At 52.0% G+C, this 16,775-nt stretch overlaps 1 protein-coding gene across 11 annotated transcripts in view; it reads right to left on the bottom strand.

The window, feature by feature from the left end:
* ANKRD11 (ankyrin repeat domain containing 11) overlaps positions 1 to 16,775 on the bottom strand; it is a 170,251-nt gene that overhangs the window by 74,817 nt on the left and 78,659 nt on the right. For 5 of the 11 annotated variants that reach the window (XM_068956295.1, XM_068956286.1, XM_068956288.1 and 2 more), the window contains one exon: positions 4,817 to 4,904. The exons of the other annotated variants lie outside the window; for them this stretch is intronic. The gene's annotated coding sequence lies outside the window, so the exon portion shown is untranslated. The remainder of the gene's footprint in view (positions 1 to 4,816; positions 4,905 to 16,775) is intronic. 11 annotated transcript variants of the gene reach the window in all.

The raw sequence follows: 16,775 nt of genomic DNA, 5'->3' as shown, positions 1-16,775 counted from the left end.
TTTTGGGTTATACCAATCTTTCTTCACAACTCAAAAACGACACAGTGTGAAAGTGAAAGCTCACATTCTGCAGGAACCAACAGCTCAGTGCACTCGACTCGCACTTTCTGTTCAGAGGCACTGCCACAGCCAAGGAGATTGTCTGACTTGCAGCACAGCAGAACTTTACCCCCTCACGCTCCCTGTGAACTTAGGTCAACGATCCCCAAGTCATGCTGCAAAACTATTCAAGATACCAAATCAGATCAAAAGCCATTAGATGGAAACGCCAGCTTTCGATATCAGTAAGCCTACGCCGCTGACGCTTTCAGAGAGCGTGGCTAAACTTCTACTGCAAGAAATTTCTTAAGGCTTAATACAAAATTTATCTTGCCATATGTAAAATTCATTTGTGCAGTTGCACACCCTAGCAGGCTTGAATGGGGCAAAGGAGTATTTCAACTCCCAGTGCAATTTATTATTTAAAAGCAGTAAAACTACATTGCTGATAGGAGGGCGCAGACTGGAGAGCAGCGATGATGTAATGGGGAAGAGCACGCCGCTTGCTGTATGAAACACTCTGTACATTAGCGTGTTGGCTAGGGTGGTTGCTCCTATCAATTATTTATAGTCTTCTGGCGCTCAGCCTGGAGAGGGTCACATCGCTGAAAGCTAACTTTATCTTCATTGTTCCCAGCCTCCTGCCCAGCTGTCACTCCGCTCACTAATTTAATACCCTCACAGCAGTGGAAGAGGATGCAAGATTTTTGTAATATTTTGTCCCTCCCAAAGCTGAAATACACGCGTGTATTTTCACTGTTACCTGGCTTGCTCTTGACGCATAGGAATATTCATTTTGACTAAGGTGTTAGCTTGGCTTTTTAAAATCGACATCTGAGACCCTCTCACCGCTGCCGGGGGCAGTGAAACAGGCTGTGTTTCAGGCCTCCCCCCGCCAGCGCCCAGCTTGCTCCAGGGGCAGGGAAACGGAGGACGGATACGGCAGCTGTATCACTGGAGCTCACGTGTCTGTTAACATACCAGATGAAGGGCAGGCTGCATTACACATTTTCTTACATATCACAGCAAAAGCTATTCAATAATGTATGCAAATACGAGGGGAAAAGGAGAGAGCTCGCGTCAGCGCCCTCCACGCACGCACAACACAGAACCACCCTCCCACGCTCGCAGAAGATTTTTGCACCAGCCACAGGTTGCAAACGCACAGCCAGGGTGGGATTCGTCGGCGTTTCACTGCCAGACCAACCACCGCGGACAGGACAGGACAGGACAGGGCAGGACAGGACAGGACAGCAGCCCCTGCGCTGGTCCGGCCAAAGTTTCTGGAAACCCAGCAGAGATCGCAGGCAGAACCCTCACACGCTCAAACCTCCCAGCGGGGAGCCTTTTCCTTGCCAGGGCTGAATAAATCTCCCAAACACATGGCAAGCCTCCCATTTACGCATACCGACGTGCACCCAGCACCATCACCGCCGTCATCCTGCAACGACCCGCGCTGCGGCCGTAGGCTGCGCCTGGGCCCGGAGGCTGGAGGCTCCCCTGCTCCGTTTCAAACAAGTCTCCCAGATCCAAAGTCCTTCATTCTTCTATATTTAAGTCCTCTAAGATTTTCAGCAGCGACAGTGGACTGAAGCTGAAGTTTTCTCTGCACCCAGGCAGTTCACAGGCCTGGCCTTCGCTCCGTTCGAGAACGGCTGCTTCCCTTGCCACGGAAGCCTGCACGGCATTTTCCTAGCACTCGCAATGATATAATTATCCACAGTTTTCTTGGGGACAAGACATGTAGCCAAACACATCTGTAACGTCAATCCTTAAGTCAAATCCCTTGAAAGGTGCTGTTCCTTAAACTATCGTTGTTTCACGCGACACACGAGGAAGCGGCCAGGCGAGGCTCTCAGCGCTTTGTTCCTAGACCTTACCAGCACGCTGCTTTCACTATTAGTCCACAAAAGCGGGTGAATCTACCACGACCATTTTTCAGGGACCGCTTTTCTTTTTTTTTTCTTTTTTTTTTTTTTTTGGAAACGTGCTTTTAAACATCCTGTTCATTTGACCCAATATCTATATTAAAGCCATTTAATTTTAACATCAGGTGCTGCAGAGCCTCCGTCATTGCCAGAGACACCTCACCAGGAAGTGTCTCAGGCCAAAACCAGGTACAAGAAGAAAAGGGTTTTTTTGCTTCTAAAATTCCTGCATTTGGTCACATCACACCAATCAACTTCATTCAGATATCACGTACACTCAGTGGAATCAAGCATCTCCCCCATACTGCCATTTTTTCGGTTTGGTTTGGTTTTTTTCACCAATTCCAGCTCAAAGAATAAAGCGTTTTTCAAGTTTTGTGAAGTCTGGAAAAGAACCTGAATTTTCTTGCACTTAGTCACTGGCTGTCTTATTTTAAGCACTGAGAAGTACACAGATTTGGTTTAGACATCCAAAACGATTCTGATCACCACGTCCGAAAAACACACACGTCAACTTCATTAAAACCAGAACACGTGCACAAAAAGGAAGCTGTTTTTGAAAAAACATATCGGCCCAGAGGAAGCAGGCTCGTTCTCTCCGTGGCACAAACGAGCGCCCGCCGGGGCGGCAAACGGGCGAGAGGCTGCTGCGGCCTCGGCAGCGCCGGGCGGCCGGCGCCGCTCCGAGCCCCCGCCGGCCGCGCTCGGCAGAAACTCACTTCTCACCTGGCGTCTCCCAGCGAAAACAAACGCGCCAACAAGCAAAACCCCACCGGGACATTTACCCTGGCTCCCCGGGGTCACGAAAGGGGGGTTTCGCCCCGGGCAGCTCACCCAGATTGGAAACGGAGGGGTGCTGCGTCCACTTGAGCACGGGCCCCCAGGCCCCCGGCGGCAGGGAAAGGCAGTAGCCACGACGCTTCCGCGCTAGCGCGATTCAGGCAAATACGAGAGCCAAAACCGTAATTAACCTTCAATCAGTGCAAAGCAGCAGCGAGCTTCAGAAAGGAAGTAAACCTGAAGGAGCTACCCGGCAGGGTGAGGAGAGGCGGCCTCGCTGGGCGAGCGAGGAGAAGGGCCCAGGGAAGGAGCCCAAGCAGCCGAGGAGACAACGCGAGAGCCCACCAGCGCTGGTGCCAGAGCAGCCCAAATCGCGACGCGGGGGCAAGCAGCTTTTCCTGCACCGCGAAAATCAGCAGAATTACGCTGCAAACTCCAAAAACCAGGCCGTGTCGGCAAGCGGACGGCCGCGCTAAAGGCAGCGAGCGCGTGCCTTCGGGGAAGAGCTCGCCCGCACGGCCACGCAACCCACGTCTGCTCCCACCACGCCGATTGCTTGTGGTCCTTCACAGAGTCTCCGAATACAGGATTATTTCCATGGCAACTATCTTGAGAACTTATTAAGTGAAAAAACAGGAACAGTTTGAACACACAGAACCCACATTTGTAACATACTAGCTGACTAAATTAGCAGCATTAAGATTTTTAGTAATCAAAATAGATTATGTTCTAACAACTCAATCTTCTCTTTACCAGAGCTAAAAAGAAAAATCTGATAGCAACATCGATTGGGGGGGGGAAGGTTTTCTAAGACCGCATCCCTACCTGTGGTTTTATCCCTAAAATTCACCGTCTTTTTTTTTTTTTTTTTGTTCCAAAGCAAGTGGAAAGCCCACCCTTTACAAAGCCAGGTTTTCTCTTATTTAAGGGGTTTAAGAGAGATTATTTTAAGGTTAAGTTTCCAAGAGATGATAAATCTGGTTTTAAGGCACCTACTACAGAATTAGAAAGATGACACAAAGCAGTTATCTAGTACAAAAACTCACTGAGTCACTTCAAAATTTGTATTAAAAAAAAAAAAAAGCGCATGATTTGCAACTCTGCCTTTCCAAGCTTTCAGTTGGATCAGGTATCACTCGCCTTCCCACAGCCGGCGTGGAGCGAGGCTCGCATGAACGCTGCACCACGTACGCTGGCTAATTCGACAGCAGCGCGATAGCCTGCTCGCGCTTGCTCCAGATCAGATTCGTCCCACCCAGTGATCCAACAGCAGCCAGCGTGGAAAGCCACCCGAACGGGCTGGCGCGCGCGTCCTCGCGTACAAGCTTATCCTCTCCCCCACTTCGCCCAAGGATTAGTTCAAGCAGAGCAGGAAAAATCAGCGGCCCATTACCACAGTTAGTTTGAAAGATTCATGAGTTTGGAACGTTTGCTCTGAGAGACAATAATTCGCTTATTAGAGCTAATTTCAAATAAATTAAAAATTAGCAAAACCTGTTACGGCAACACTGATACGGCTCCATCCTTCTGGGCTTGATCATTCAGTAACTAAATCCCAGGCTCCTTCCAGGATCATTTTTTAAACAGCAAAGGAGGTGAGACAGAACGCTCACAAACGTTTATGAACTAAACGCCATGTTTCTCCCTCTAAAAATAAGCTCGCTCACAGCGACACACCTCTCCCCGAAGAGAGGCAATAGCATTAAAAAGCGGGGGAACCCCGAGCACACGGCTCGGCAGCCTGTCCGGAAACAGAGCTGCTCGCGAGCTCAGCCGCCTTCCTCCGCTCCCGGAGTCCCAGCGACCTCAGCACCGACACGGCAGTCGGCACCACGGGCATCAGCCCACCTAACTACAACTCTGAGTACACTACTGAAGTTTTGGAAGCGCTCATACAAACGCTGCCGCAAGAACTTCACAAGATCAATTCAGAGTTGGAAGAAATAAGTCTCAACAGGAAAAACGTTGAAAGTACTTTTAAAAAAGAAAAAAAAAAAGAAGCGGTTAAATGAAACTGTTGGCTCAGTCACTAAGTCCAGCCAGAGAGATCATAAGCGTTATTGATTTACCTTAGCACAACCTGGGAACTCATTTCCAAAGGTTTCTAATGGAACCTGGATTTTCTCAGTCCTAATCTGCCTCATGAGGTTGAGCCTCCTGCAAGGAAATACAACACCGCATCATTAAAACGGCAGCTGTCAGATATACAACAGCCCCATTCATTTACGGAAGATAGCGCAACAGCGGCAGGTATTTTTAAAGGCTGCTCCAAAAGGCTCTTTGGCAACGCGACGGAGCGGCGAGGCGCTCGCAGTGAAGTGGCCCTGGGAGCGCCCGCAGGGAGCGGGGCAGATCTCCTGCGAGCCGGGGCTTTTAGAGAAAACGAAGGAAGAACGAAAAGTTTATTCTTGCAATATCAGCTAGCGCCCACTATCTATAGTCCTTTCAGAAGTAATGCTGATGACTGGATTGAGCAGAGAAGTGGCAGTTTTGAACCTTAAATCCATTGCCTACTCAGCCACAAACGCATAAAACGTTTGGGCAAGTCAGGTTTTCAACGACCGCAGCGGTGAAACAGGCACAGCAGTGCCTGGCCGTCCACTCTTAGCGAAGCACGGAGCCGAGGCGGCAGAGCACGCGCACAGCCGGTAAACAATGCTTCGGCGTTATCGTCAAAACCGTTTTAAAACGGCGTATTTCCCTCTGAGCAAATTCCGATCTGTCTGAGGGGGCACAAGCATCAGCCCCCACGTACAGCAGGCGACGCGCTCAGAGAGCCCGCGCGCACGCGGGGGCCGGGGCGATCTCGCAGCTGGCTCCGGCGGCCTTCCTCCCGCCTGGCGCGCCGAGCACCCCGGTCACAGGCCCTTCCTCTGCCTCCTCCGTCCGGCGGCTCTCCCCGCCGCTGCGGCACCGCTCCTGCCCCAGCCCGGCTGCGCGGCGGCCCAGGAGCAGCGGCAGCTCTCAGCTCTCCGACAAAGAGGCAGCGAGGCACGGGAGCAAAGAGCAGCCAGGGCCAGGCGGGGGGCTGGCTGAGCGGCGCGGGGTCCCGAGCGCTCCTCCGCGCCGCGCCAAGGCCCCCTTCCCCGCCCGACCCCGGCGGCGTCCCCGGCCTCCCAGCGGGATTTCAACCTCCGCTGCAAGGGCAGGAGCTTAGCTTCGCCTCCAACTCAGGAGAGCGCTCCTCCCTCAATGAGATGCACGCAGGCCGAGGCTGAAGGAGGCTCAACCTCTTGAACTGCTGGTCTGCCTGGTTTTATGAACAGGAGAAACAAGTATTTTCCCTGTATGTACCTAAAACAAAAAGGAAAGGATTTTCTCAACCTTTCCAGAAAAAGACTCTTTTAACACAAAACCAAACATGGAACATTTTAGCCCCAAAGGAGGCTTTCTGGAAGCCTCCTTCCAGGAAGGTGTGAGCATAGAAAACAGAAGCTCATAGCAGGAAGGAAACTGTACCATTAACTACAGACTTTGAATTCACATGCAGATCTGCATCACTGAATGCAAACAGTGAGTAAAATATTCAGTGCCAAAGAGCAAAAAACGGCACGTGATCCTCAACTGAGGTGTTTTCAAAAACACATCTGCAAACGCACCCTGCCTTAAGACAAGTGAAAACCAAGGAGTCATTACTGCAATCGTTATTTTTATTGTTTGCAGTGTCTTGATAGAAAATAAGTAATGCATTTAGCCCTGAGACATTCCTGGAAGTAGTTGGGCACTTATTAAAAAAAAAAAAAAAAAAAAACCACAGAGCTTTACATTCTGCCCCTTTTTAAGCCGAGTTTCTTACCCCTCTGCTTCAGAAGCTTCTGGCTCTTTCCTTCCCTCTGCTCTGCTGTCCTCCTCCCCGACCCCAGGTCTCGAGCTCCTTCCCTGGAAACGGCCCCCGCTCTCGCCTCCCCCGGCGGCCAGGAGCGGAGCCCGTCGCAGTAGCCTGGCCAGACGTCAGCCCGACCTCGGCAGCCGGCGCTTCCGGGCCGCTACAGGGCTGAGGCGCAACCAGGCCAGCGAGCGCGGTGGTCACCGCCGCCCCAGCGCAGAGGGCCCTCGCCGCCGCCGCACCCACGGCACGCAGCAGAGGAAAGAGCACCAGCAATGGTGTGGTCTGAGCACATCTGGCAAATTTACTTCCAGGCTTTTTTTCTGCTAATGAACTGCTAGCAGCAGAGCCGGCAGGAAGTTTTAAAGACCATTCATGTACACCGCAATGAAAGCCTCAGGCACCAATAGCAGGCTAAGGTGACCCCTGACTATGTTAAGCATCAGTCATTCGTAGAAGTGTCACTTACTGCATAAGGGGAGCGGATGACCTGAATGTCTCTTGCAAGAATAATTGCCTATTGAAGAAAGGGACTAAAGTTTCTCAAGAAGGGACGCTGCTATTTCCTGGGAGGACAGCGCTGCATCTGAAGAAGGGCCGCTCTAAAGAAATCACGCTGCTGCAAGGAGGTAGCGGCAGCGTCCATCGGGGAAGCAGATATACATTTAAAGTGAAACCAGACTTGTTTTCTTGACCAAACTAAGCTCCTTGAAGGATGTGCCCCGATGAAGGACAGGCTCCGAGGCAATGGTATGCAGCTTGCTGGAAGGAAAGGGGAAAGCTTCAAGCCTGACATAAGCCAGTGCTGAGATTCCTCCGCAGCACCGAGGGCTGCGCTACAGATAAGACTGCGTCAACTTTTCCATTTGAACGTTCGCCCCTCTAAGGTTCACAGTCAGAGCGAAAATGTTTTGGTCAGGTGGAAACTTGACATCCAGACTCCCAAAGCAGGGACCTCTCTGCGTACGGGAATTATTAAAATGTCACCCGCCAAGACCGGCTTTAGGACCTACCGCTGGGAAAGGAAAGAGCTCATCTTCCTCACCATTAAATCCTTCACGTTCCCCAGTAGTAGACAACCTCACACCCCTCCATCCCACTCTTCACGTACAGTCACAAGTCACACGAAGCTCCCTGTAACATCCAACAACCCCAGGTACTGAAATAGAAACACGTTAAATTTTAACCTAGGCGTTAAGAAGAGGCTAAGCGATCAAAGAGCTGCGATCCTGCCCCGCGGCGGCCTGTGCCTGGCATCCGGCACGGGCTCCCTCGCGCAGCCCGGCCGCCCCGACTTCCTGGCCACCAGCACCACCGTGCGCGGCAGGCATCTTCGTGGGTAGACGCGCTGCAGTGCATCTACACGTTAAGTGACGATATTGTCAGCATATCAGCACGAGAACCACCCCTAGGCTGTGCATCATGCTCGGAGCGCAGGCTGTATAAAGCCACATTTTGGGAAGGCAGAAACTTCCCGGACCGTAGGGGCGTCTCTCCTCCGCGGAGGCCATCTGCGGCGACAGAGGGGGAGGGAGGCGAGGAAAGCGGGGGGAGCCGCGGCGGCTCCCCGGGCCGGGCGCAGCTTCCTCCCCGCCGACCGCGCGGGCTGCAGCCTCCCAGGAAAATATCGTTCTGGTTTTGCACGGTGGCAGACGGAGAGCCGGAAAAGGCGGCGTTCAGCCTCGGCCAGGCTGCCAGCTCACGCTGATGGGTCGCCTCCTGTGCGCGACCCGAGGCTGGCGCGGGGTTTGGAGGAGCGGGCGGGCGGCCGCCCGCGCGCCCGCCGAGGCAGCGCCGCCGCACGCCGCGCCGAGGAAGTTTGGCAGCTCTGTTTACGTGCGAGGGGGATGGGGAGGTATTTCGGTACCAGCGAGCGCGCGCTGCCGCCCTTCCCCCCCGCATGCTTCACTGCAGTTATCCCTGAAGACAGAAAAATTTGTGCTTGTTTTTCTGCTGCTGCTGAGAAGCTACGAAACGTCTCCGCCAAGGAGAGCCCGCACGCTCCCGGCTCCCGAAGCGGCGGCTCGACACAAGCTTCTCGCAGACGCTCAGTGATTTCAAGCCTTTAATTGACTAAGGGAGGCTCCAGCAGAAGCAACGCTGCCGTCCTGTTTACCAGCCACCGGTGAGCTCTGAGCTCACGAGCAGTTTATCACGTTCCCACAACAGATTCGGCCTGGGAGCTGCTCAGAGCGGCCAGGACTTATCACAAACCGCTGGTCGCAAACTCTGGCTCCCCCCGGCTCCCGACGAGAGCTCCAGGGCCCGCTCGGCAAGGGCGGCGCGAGCAGGAGCACGCCGGCCTCCGCCAGGCGCCTCAAATGAGGCTGATTTCTCCATTTCCAAGCCTAAACATACAAGGAAGAAAAAAAAAAAAATGGGACAGTAGAATAGTCTGGATTTTCTTCCCCTTCCCTTGCAGGCGAGCGCGGGCTGCTCCCGGCAGCCCCCCGCGGGCAAGCGCAGGCACGCGCTCGCGCTGCGAGGGCCGGCCCAGCGAGCGTGCGCGCGCGCTGAAACTTTCCCCCGTTGCCTTCGCCGAACGCGAGATTCGCTGCTGCACGTCAGTACCCCAACTTTGTTCTTTCTAGAGGGAACTGACAGATTGCAGAAGAAAACGATATCCCGACTGCTGCCAAATTCCACAGATTTAGTTATTAGTAGGCAATTAGGAGCCATTATTAACACTTCCTACTACGTTAAGCTCCATTTGCACCGCATCTCTTGGCCAGGCTGGACCTTTCCAACAGAACAGCCCTGCAGTCCCAACGCATACGGTGCGCGTACAATCACGCACTTAAAATCTGGGTCTTTTACTCGCTGCCTCCTGGGCCCCTGCTCAGCAGACAGACTTAATGAAGTAGCCTTACAAAATAAAATCCTAAGTGAAAATACAGAGATTAGAAATGAGGGAAAGGTAAATAAAAGTGCTCCTGCACAAAGGAAAAACAATTTTGCTCTTGTTTTTTAATTCACAATCGACATCTAAGCTATTCAGGAAACTGGTGCGCTGCCCTCCAACCAGCGTCAATTAGGGAATTCAAAAGCAGCCAGACAAAAGCATGCCTGGGAGTTACTGCACCGCACGGATATTTTTAGCAAGAGCTGGGAGGCTGTTTGTGGGGCACTGTTTTGCTTCTATTCCGTTTCAGCTTTTCTATTTACATTTACAGGACAGTAAGATTTACTAGGTCACAGGGAAAAAGAGACAAGAAGCAACACAAACGATTCCCGTCGCTTTGCTCTCTGAGACTTTTGCAAGGTATTTCAGCAAAATCTGTTCAAGACCAGAAAGGAACGGAGCAGCGTTTGCCTCCATCTGCTTCCCAAGCCGTCTTTCCGCAGAAATCTCAAGTCAGCCCTTTAGAACACTAATTTAAACTAGCAAATACAACCGCGAGAAAGGCCCGGGCCTACGGATTACATGCCCCGGTACACAGCCCCAGCGGAAAGCCTGGCTCTGGCCCAGCAAACCCGCAGCGACAGCCCTCGCTGCGAACCCTCTCGCTCGGCGGCCGGGCGCCGCTCGCGGCCCGCGCGGCGCTGGCCCCACCGCCAGGCAGGCTCTAGGCTTTGCCCACGCGGCGATTACGGTCGAAAACAAACGGCCGCAGAAGTCGCTCGACGCGGAGCAAAGTCTAAGCGAAGAAACGCCTGAGCGAGCCCTCGCGAACGGCTCGCGTTTTTCTGAAGTAACTTCCCGAAGGCTGCCAAGCCCCGAGGAGGCCACGGAGGCCCGGGCCTGGTGGGCGTGCAGGAGGTGCCCGCAGGGAGCGAGCGAGCACGCGCGGCGGCAGGGCCGCTCCGCGGGGCAGCCGGCTCCCCCCCGCCGGCGCGAGCGGCTGCGCTCCTCCGGCGCGGCCCCCTCTTCCGCTCCCTCCCACCACTGCGGCAGCGCAGATGGCAGCAGCGTGACCTCGCTGTTCCTGCCTCCTTGTTTTGATCCTGCAGTCTTGATTGTTCAGGCTAATCCCACACTCGGAGCCTTGGCTGCCCGCCAGAGCTGTTATTAATGGCACAAAAGCTTCTCATTCCAGCTACTTCTACATCCGCTAATGCTGTTGTTCCCTTCTCTCTCTCCCCCTCTCCCACATTACAAACTGGAGCCGGAATATATTTTACAAGGGGGAGAAAAGGGCTCTGGTCAGCCTGGCACACCTAAGGCTCCACCAGAACCCTGCGAGAAAGGTTGAGCAGCTGCAGCAACCGCAGGGACGCCAAAGCCGCCCCGCACAGGCAGTGGCGAAGCCGGAAGCGAAGGACAGCCCGCGAACAGGGGGGTTCCAAGAGCCACCGAAGGAAACCCAAGCTGCCAGCCGGGGGCCGCGGAGCTGCCGAGCCCCCGACGGCTGTCCACGGAAAGGGGCTCTGCGGCTCCCGGCACGGAAACCCCAGCGGGGACGAGAGGGCCGGCAGCCGGGGAAGGGCCTGGCGCCGCAGCACCGCGCCGGGCTGCTCCTCGCCCGGCCGGGGGCTCTCCGGGGCTCTGTTGTTGGGAAACTGCTTGTTTTCCTACTCCTGCTTCAAGGAGCGCACGCTACATTCAAACAACATTAAAGCGCCAATTAAAACCACAGAGTGAAAGAAGGCTTAAAACTATCTGTAGCTTAAGCCCAGCCTGCCACAGCCACGGCTCAGCCACGCCGCGTCCCCTCTTGAATACCGCGTCCCCCTCAAACCGGAGGTGTGCGGGGCTGGGGTCCTCCCGAAAGGGACTGCCTTACAGAGCCTCACCTATGAACCCTACCGCTGCTGGCACGGAACTAGGCTCTACGTCCTGTCTCACCTCCATCTGCTCAGATTCAGGGCTGCCTTGGGAGAGGAGGAGGAGATGATATTCAGCAGGGCCTTCTGAACCATCAGAGACCAGCTAATGGTGCTCAGGACACACAAGCCGGCCGGCTGCTGTTGAGACATGGCTTCCAGCGCCTGTGACTCACGGCTTGCCCAAGAAGCTCGGTCGTGAGTCAGCCAAGCGGGGCAGGTTCCCAGCACCGTGCTCACGAGCCACCGGCCGCCGAGCAGAAAGCTGCCCCAAGCTTGCTGTGATGCAACGTAGGGCTGTGCTTTAAATTGTGACCTACACAACAGGTCTCTGTGCCCGGGCTCCCTTCGCGGGAGCGAGCCCACCTTTCTGCTCTGCCCGATGGCTGCGGGCAGGGTAACACCACGGAGGGCTGCACCGCGCCGCTCCGGGAGCGCCTTACGCGTACTTCTCCCCACAGATATCTGCCTGGCTTTCAGACCAAGCTGTCTTCCTGAGAAGATGATTCCCTATCTGCCGTTGCCTACTTTTCGAAACACCGGAAAGGAGAAAAGAGGCTATCGGAACATTTCTTCTGATTAGGACAGGTCGGTACGCTTTTAACAAAGGGCTCTTTAAAAAACTCCTTTTGGCATTTACACATGTTGAAGAGGTTACAAAGATCTTGAGGAAGTCAAGGAGGAGAGGGCAATCAAAGCATGTCTGGGGTATCACAGTGAGTGATATTTCTAGTATGTTGTTTTGGACTAAAGGAGGTTAAAACAGCACAATATAAACCCCATATAACCCCAACAGAGGAAGAGGCACAGGCAGCAGGAATAATTGGTCATTATTCACTCACAAAACACAGTAATATAGTTCTAAACGCAACCAGTAACTCCAGCTTTTCTTTCTCATTTTCACTTAAATGTAGTACATCACTCCCACCTTGACTGCAAGCCACTGGCACCTGTCCACTATTCTCCATAAAATACCTCTGGTGCATTTAGTCTGACAGGCTTATGTAAGCACTTTCACTTCTCCGAACTGACACCTCCCACCAGATCGACACAAACATCTTCAAATGCTGCAGCAACGTGTACGATAGGCAGAGACCTTGTTTATCAGCACGCAGGCCTAATTTAAACCCCTGAAGTCATCTCCAGCCTTTCACTATAGCAACCCTGGAGAATCTTCCCACTGTAATATGTGCAGAGCAGCTTTGCATCAAAGCTTTGCATCGACGGAGGTTAAACCTGACATAAGTAAAAACTGAAGATATCTACCAGCAACTCCTGGTGTCAGCAGCGGAATGTCATAAAAATTCTACTGCCAAGGCAGAGTTACAGTGCAGCTTTCCATTTGCCATGGATTAACCCCGAGGAATTAAAAATTCTCTTGAAACGCTCAACTCCCACTCTCCCGGGTATTTGAGGAAACATATTCTAATTCCCCTCTGCTCTTATGTGCATTGGCTTTGGGTAGCATGTACAAAATGCAGCTTGCTCCATAGCAATTCAATTGAAGATGCTTTAGGGTTGGAAGGGGGTGCGTACACGTGCTAGGTTTTGTATACAGTGAACTAGGTCACTGGGAACAGAAAGTTTACGTAAAGTTTTAAATAATTTCTCTGCTGTGCTAGAGAAAACTTTAGCGCTTGTTTAGAGCTAGTGTACTTAATTTAAGAGGGTGCAAGAGACTAAAAATAATCTTTGTCTAAAACTACTTAATAGTCACAAGATCAAGCAGAACAAAAGGAAGAACACATTTTGAGGGAAATGGTACTTCCAGTGCTCAAACAGGATTTAAAGTCCTCATCAAATAATTTACAACTGAAGTTGCACAAAACCAGAAAGAAGCAGGGAAACCAGCACTGATAAGCTTACAAGAGCCTCACGGGGGAGGGAGGGGATACAGCAAAGGTATCGTGGAATTGCACATTTTTGGAATAGCTGCATCTATAATAGATTAGTTGGAGGGCCCTCTTGAAGCAGCTGGTTTTTTAAGATGTAATTAGACAGCAGAGCAGAGAAGAGATTCATGGACATAAAGGAACGCGTGAAGCAAGAACAGTAAAAATAGAAAAATAATTCAAATCAATGAATAAAGTTAACTGATTTTAAGGCCAAAAGGATTTGCTGCAATCATCTTAGCAAACAGCCTGACAGGCAATGGAACTTCCCTGAATTTACTCTTCTTTCATATTCCACAGATATAGATGAATTACAGCAGATATATTAAAACGAGGCATTATTTAAAAGAAACCCGATTTCCCTAACATTTAAGGGACTCAAAGTCTACTACAGCCACAAGCTAAGCCATTCTCATACTAGCAACCTTCCAAATAAATCCAGTGCTTCTCTATCAGTTGAATTTCTCTCTGGCTTCAACTTTCAATGACCGGGGGCTTTTTTTTTTTTTTTTTTTTTTAATGTCCATGGCACAAAGCAAGCTGGGTAAGTGTCACACAAGGTCAGCCCGAAGCTTGATGGCAGCAGATGTTTCGAATGAGAGACTCTACCGCAAGAGCACTCGTGACGCTGCTTGCCCCTGCACCTCCCCAGGTCCTGCCAATCCGGGCCGGAAGGGCCTCCAACTGCCCCAGGGCTCGGGCACACGCCTCGCTAGGCTAAAGAGCTTCACCTCCCTGAATTTCCCTGCTGGCTGTTTCAAACCCCTAACTCATGGAATGAGTCTTCTGAATCCTCTTCAGCCAACCAGCTTTTTCTCTTTGTTTTCCTTTAAGCGAATGCTATGTTAATCTCTTTAGCCCTGCTGTTGCAAAGCCAGCCTACACCTGGCCCACTTACCACCCAGATCATCTTCAGAGCTCCTAACGCAGGACAGAAGCATTGCAACCACAGGGGAACTGGGGAACAAGAAACTGCTTTTAGGATAAATCAGATGTTACAATGCCACACCAATAGCAGAAGCGGCCTTGGTGAGCCAGAGCATCCCATCTATGGTATCCTAGTGTTACCAATATTGTTTTCCAGTAAACAGTAACTCCTCGGCCTTGCTCAGACCTCAGCACTGGTTGCTGGCCCTCCTTGGCTCGAGCACACCCACATCTCAGGAATTCTCCTGCAACACACCTACAGCTACTCGCCAACATACCCCAGAGCCGCAGCCACCCCAACCCACACGCACACCACACGTGACAACCGCTGGTGGCCGTTTCAGCTGAGCTCTTCAGCGAGGCAGCTGTTTTTATGTAAAATTCTGGGGCTCAAGGAACAAAAATACTGAGGGTCTTGAGCGTGCTTTGACATCGTTTGGAAACCACTACCTGAACACGTTGCTCATTGCCGCACCAATATTTAGGACAGTTGTATGGTTCAAACTCAAACAATCCAAAATAGAAAACAAAATTGGTAAAGTTTTTGGTTCAGCTCAGTCTTATGTTCAGCTATGACCGAATATGAACCTGATCAGAACAATAGCAACACTCAGTTCTGTGACCCCAAACAAGTTCATGTGGGAAAACATGACACTTAAAATGCAAAGAGCATCACATGATGGCAACACGCCTACACAACATGCTCAGGCCTGCACCTGGGGAAAGAATTTAATCATCAGTTTCTGCCTCCCCACAGGAGCCAAGGTGGCAGGTATGACAGGTCACTGCTGCTCCCCATGCTTTACACCCAGCACGTAAGGGGCTGGAGCTGGAGAGAAACTGGGGCACCTGCCCTGGAAGGCCAGCGGTCTCAATGCTGCAGTACGGCCATGGGATCGGCATTGCGGGGTGAGGACGAGGAAGGTGGCAAAGCCCCTTTCACGCTGCCCACATCTGAGGAAACGGCAAGAGCACCAAAATTTGCACAGCTGCACATGCAGCTGTATCAGGGAGGTCCAACAGGCCTGCCGGGAGGGAAGCCCCCACGAGGCTCGCCTTCTCGCGACGGCTTTCTGTTAGGCGAAAGGAGGACCTCGCGCAGCAACGCCCTCTCCGCAACCCGGTCCGCTCTCCCAGCAGGCCTGCGGGAAGCCCACCAGCGTCCCTGGTAGGGGCTGGGAGCAGGGCACGGACACGCAGAGAGACCGAGGGCAAGGACCACCAGCGGGAGCAAACAGCACGCCAAGGGGGAACAGGGCAAGGACCACGTGCGCCGATAGACAGCGTCACAAAGGGGAACAAGGAGGTGACAGGCTGCAGCACGTGGATGCTTTTGCAGACCCCAGTTGCAGAGGGTCAAGCAAACAGGTCTTGGGCTAGACGTGTCCTTCCTGGGACCACCACCTTCTTGGTGAAACCATCAGTCTGGTTGACTGAGGTATGAGGGATTTCTTTCCCCATTCTGTTCTGGGTCACGTCTAAAGCAATTTCGAGCGTGGCCCTGCGCAGGCCTGGCTCGGCTGCCTGAGCCAGCGTCGCACAGCCAGCCTGCTCGAGGCAGGCAAGCAAGAGGGTATTACCCTCAACTTAATCAGCTTCATTGACCATTCCAGATCTAGTTCAAAAAAAATCTTCCTTATCCAAAACACTGCCGCTAATTCTGTAAACATATTTGGCAGCGTAGAGCTGACGACCTAGACTGGACAAGAACAAATGACATTCCTGCTTCCCAATACGTATGATCAAAGGGCATAAACAGAGCAGAGAGAAAATCTGCATGCTACTCCTCACAACAAGGCAGCAGCACAGAGCAGATGGGTATTTAAATAGGATTAAGAGGAAGAAGGCACTACTACATCCAACCCTTTCCTCCACATATCCGCAGAAGTCTCCACAACAGGGGAACAGGCTTTTTGCTTTTACCTTCTTTGTTCTTCCAAGCCGCTTCCTCCCTTGTGTTTACCTTATAAACCTGCCTTCTCTGTCTGGCTCACAATTCTTCCTTCTTTGGAAAGTCTTTGAGATGCACATTATACAAGGCACACAAAAATAAATTGTTTTTAATCCTCCAGACTCTAGTGCTTCCAAACAAGGATCTTAAAGAGCTTTACAAACAATGGATTAAGCCTTAAGACTCCCTGTGAGGTAAGAAAGTGCCTCTTTTACAGAAGCAGAGGAAGGTGAGGGAGGCAGAAGGGTGTAACAATACAACTTTGTAATCGCTGCATAAGTGACCTGTTTCTATATACACAAACATAAGCTAGTCTCATCAATCCATCTGAGCAAGCCGTCATCCATCTAGCCATAGGTTTGCTGTTTCACTCCAGACTCTGAAGCAGCCTCAAAAATACCATACGTATTTCAAATGCCAAACGCATTCTTTCCCACCTTTAAATACGAGAAGTGCTATTAAAAACGCTTGGCCAAAGAAGCACTATCCTAGGGATGGCAGCAAACACGGTGCGTCCCAAAGCTGTGGACGCAATGCTTCGCTTGGAGTACTATTAAGATTTCAGCACAACTGGTCACCCTTTCATTAGCAGGCGCAGGGTAAGCTTTCCCAGTGTTTTTTTCAAATAGCTCACCGGATGCAATCGTGCAGATAAAGTCACCTTCTGG

This window comes from Struthio camelus, chromosome 10 (genome assembly GCF_040807025.1).
Source record: "Struthio camelus isolate bStrCam1 chromosome 10, bStrCam1.hap1, whole genome shotgun sequence".
Lineage (NCBI taxonomy): Eukaryota > Metazoa > Chordata > Aves > Struthioniformes > Struthionidae > Struthio > Struthio camelus.
The sequence above is the reverse complement of the archived record's forward strand: the minus strand, read 5'-3'. Positions and strand labels throughout refer to the sequence as shown.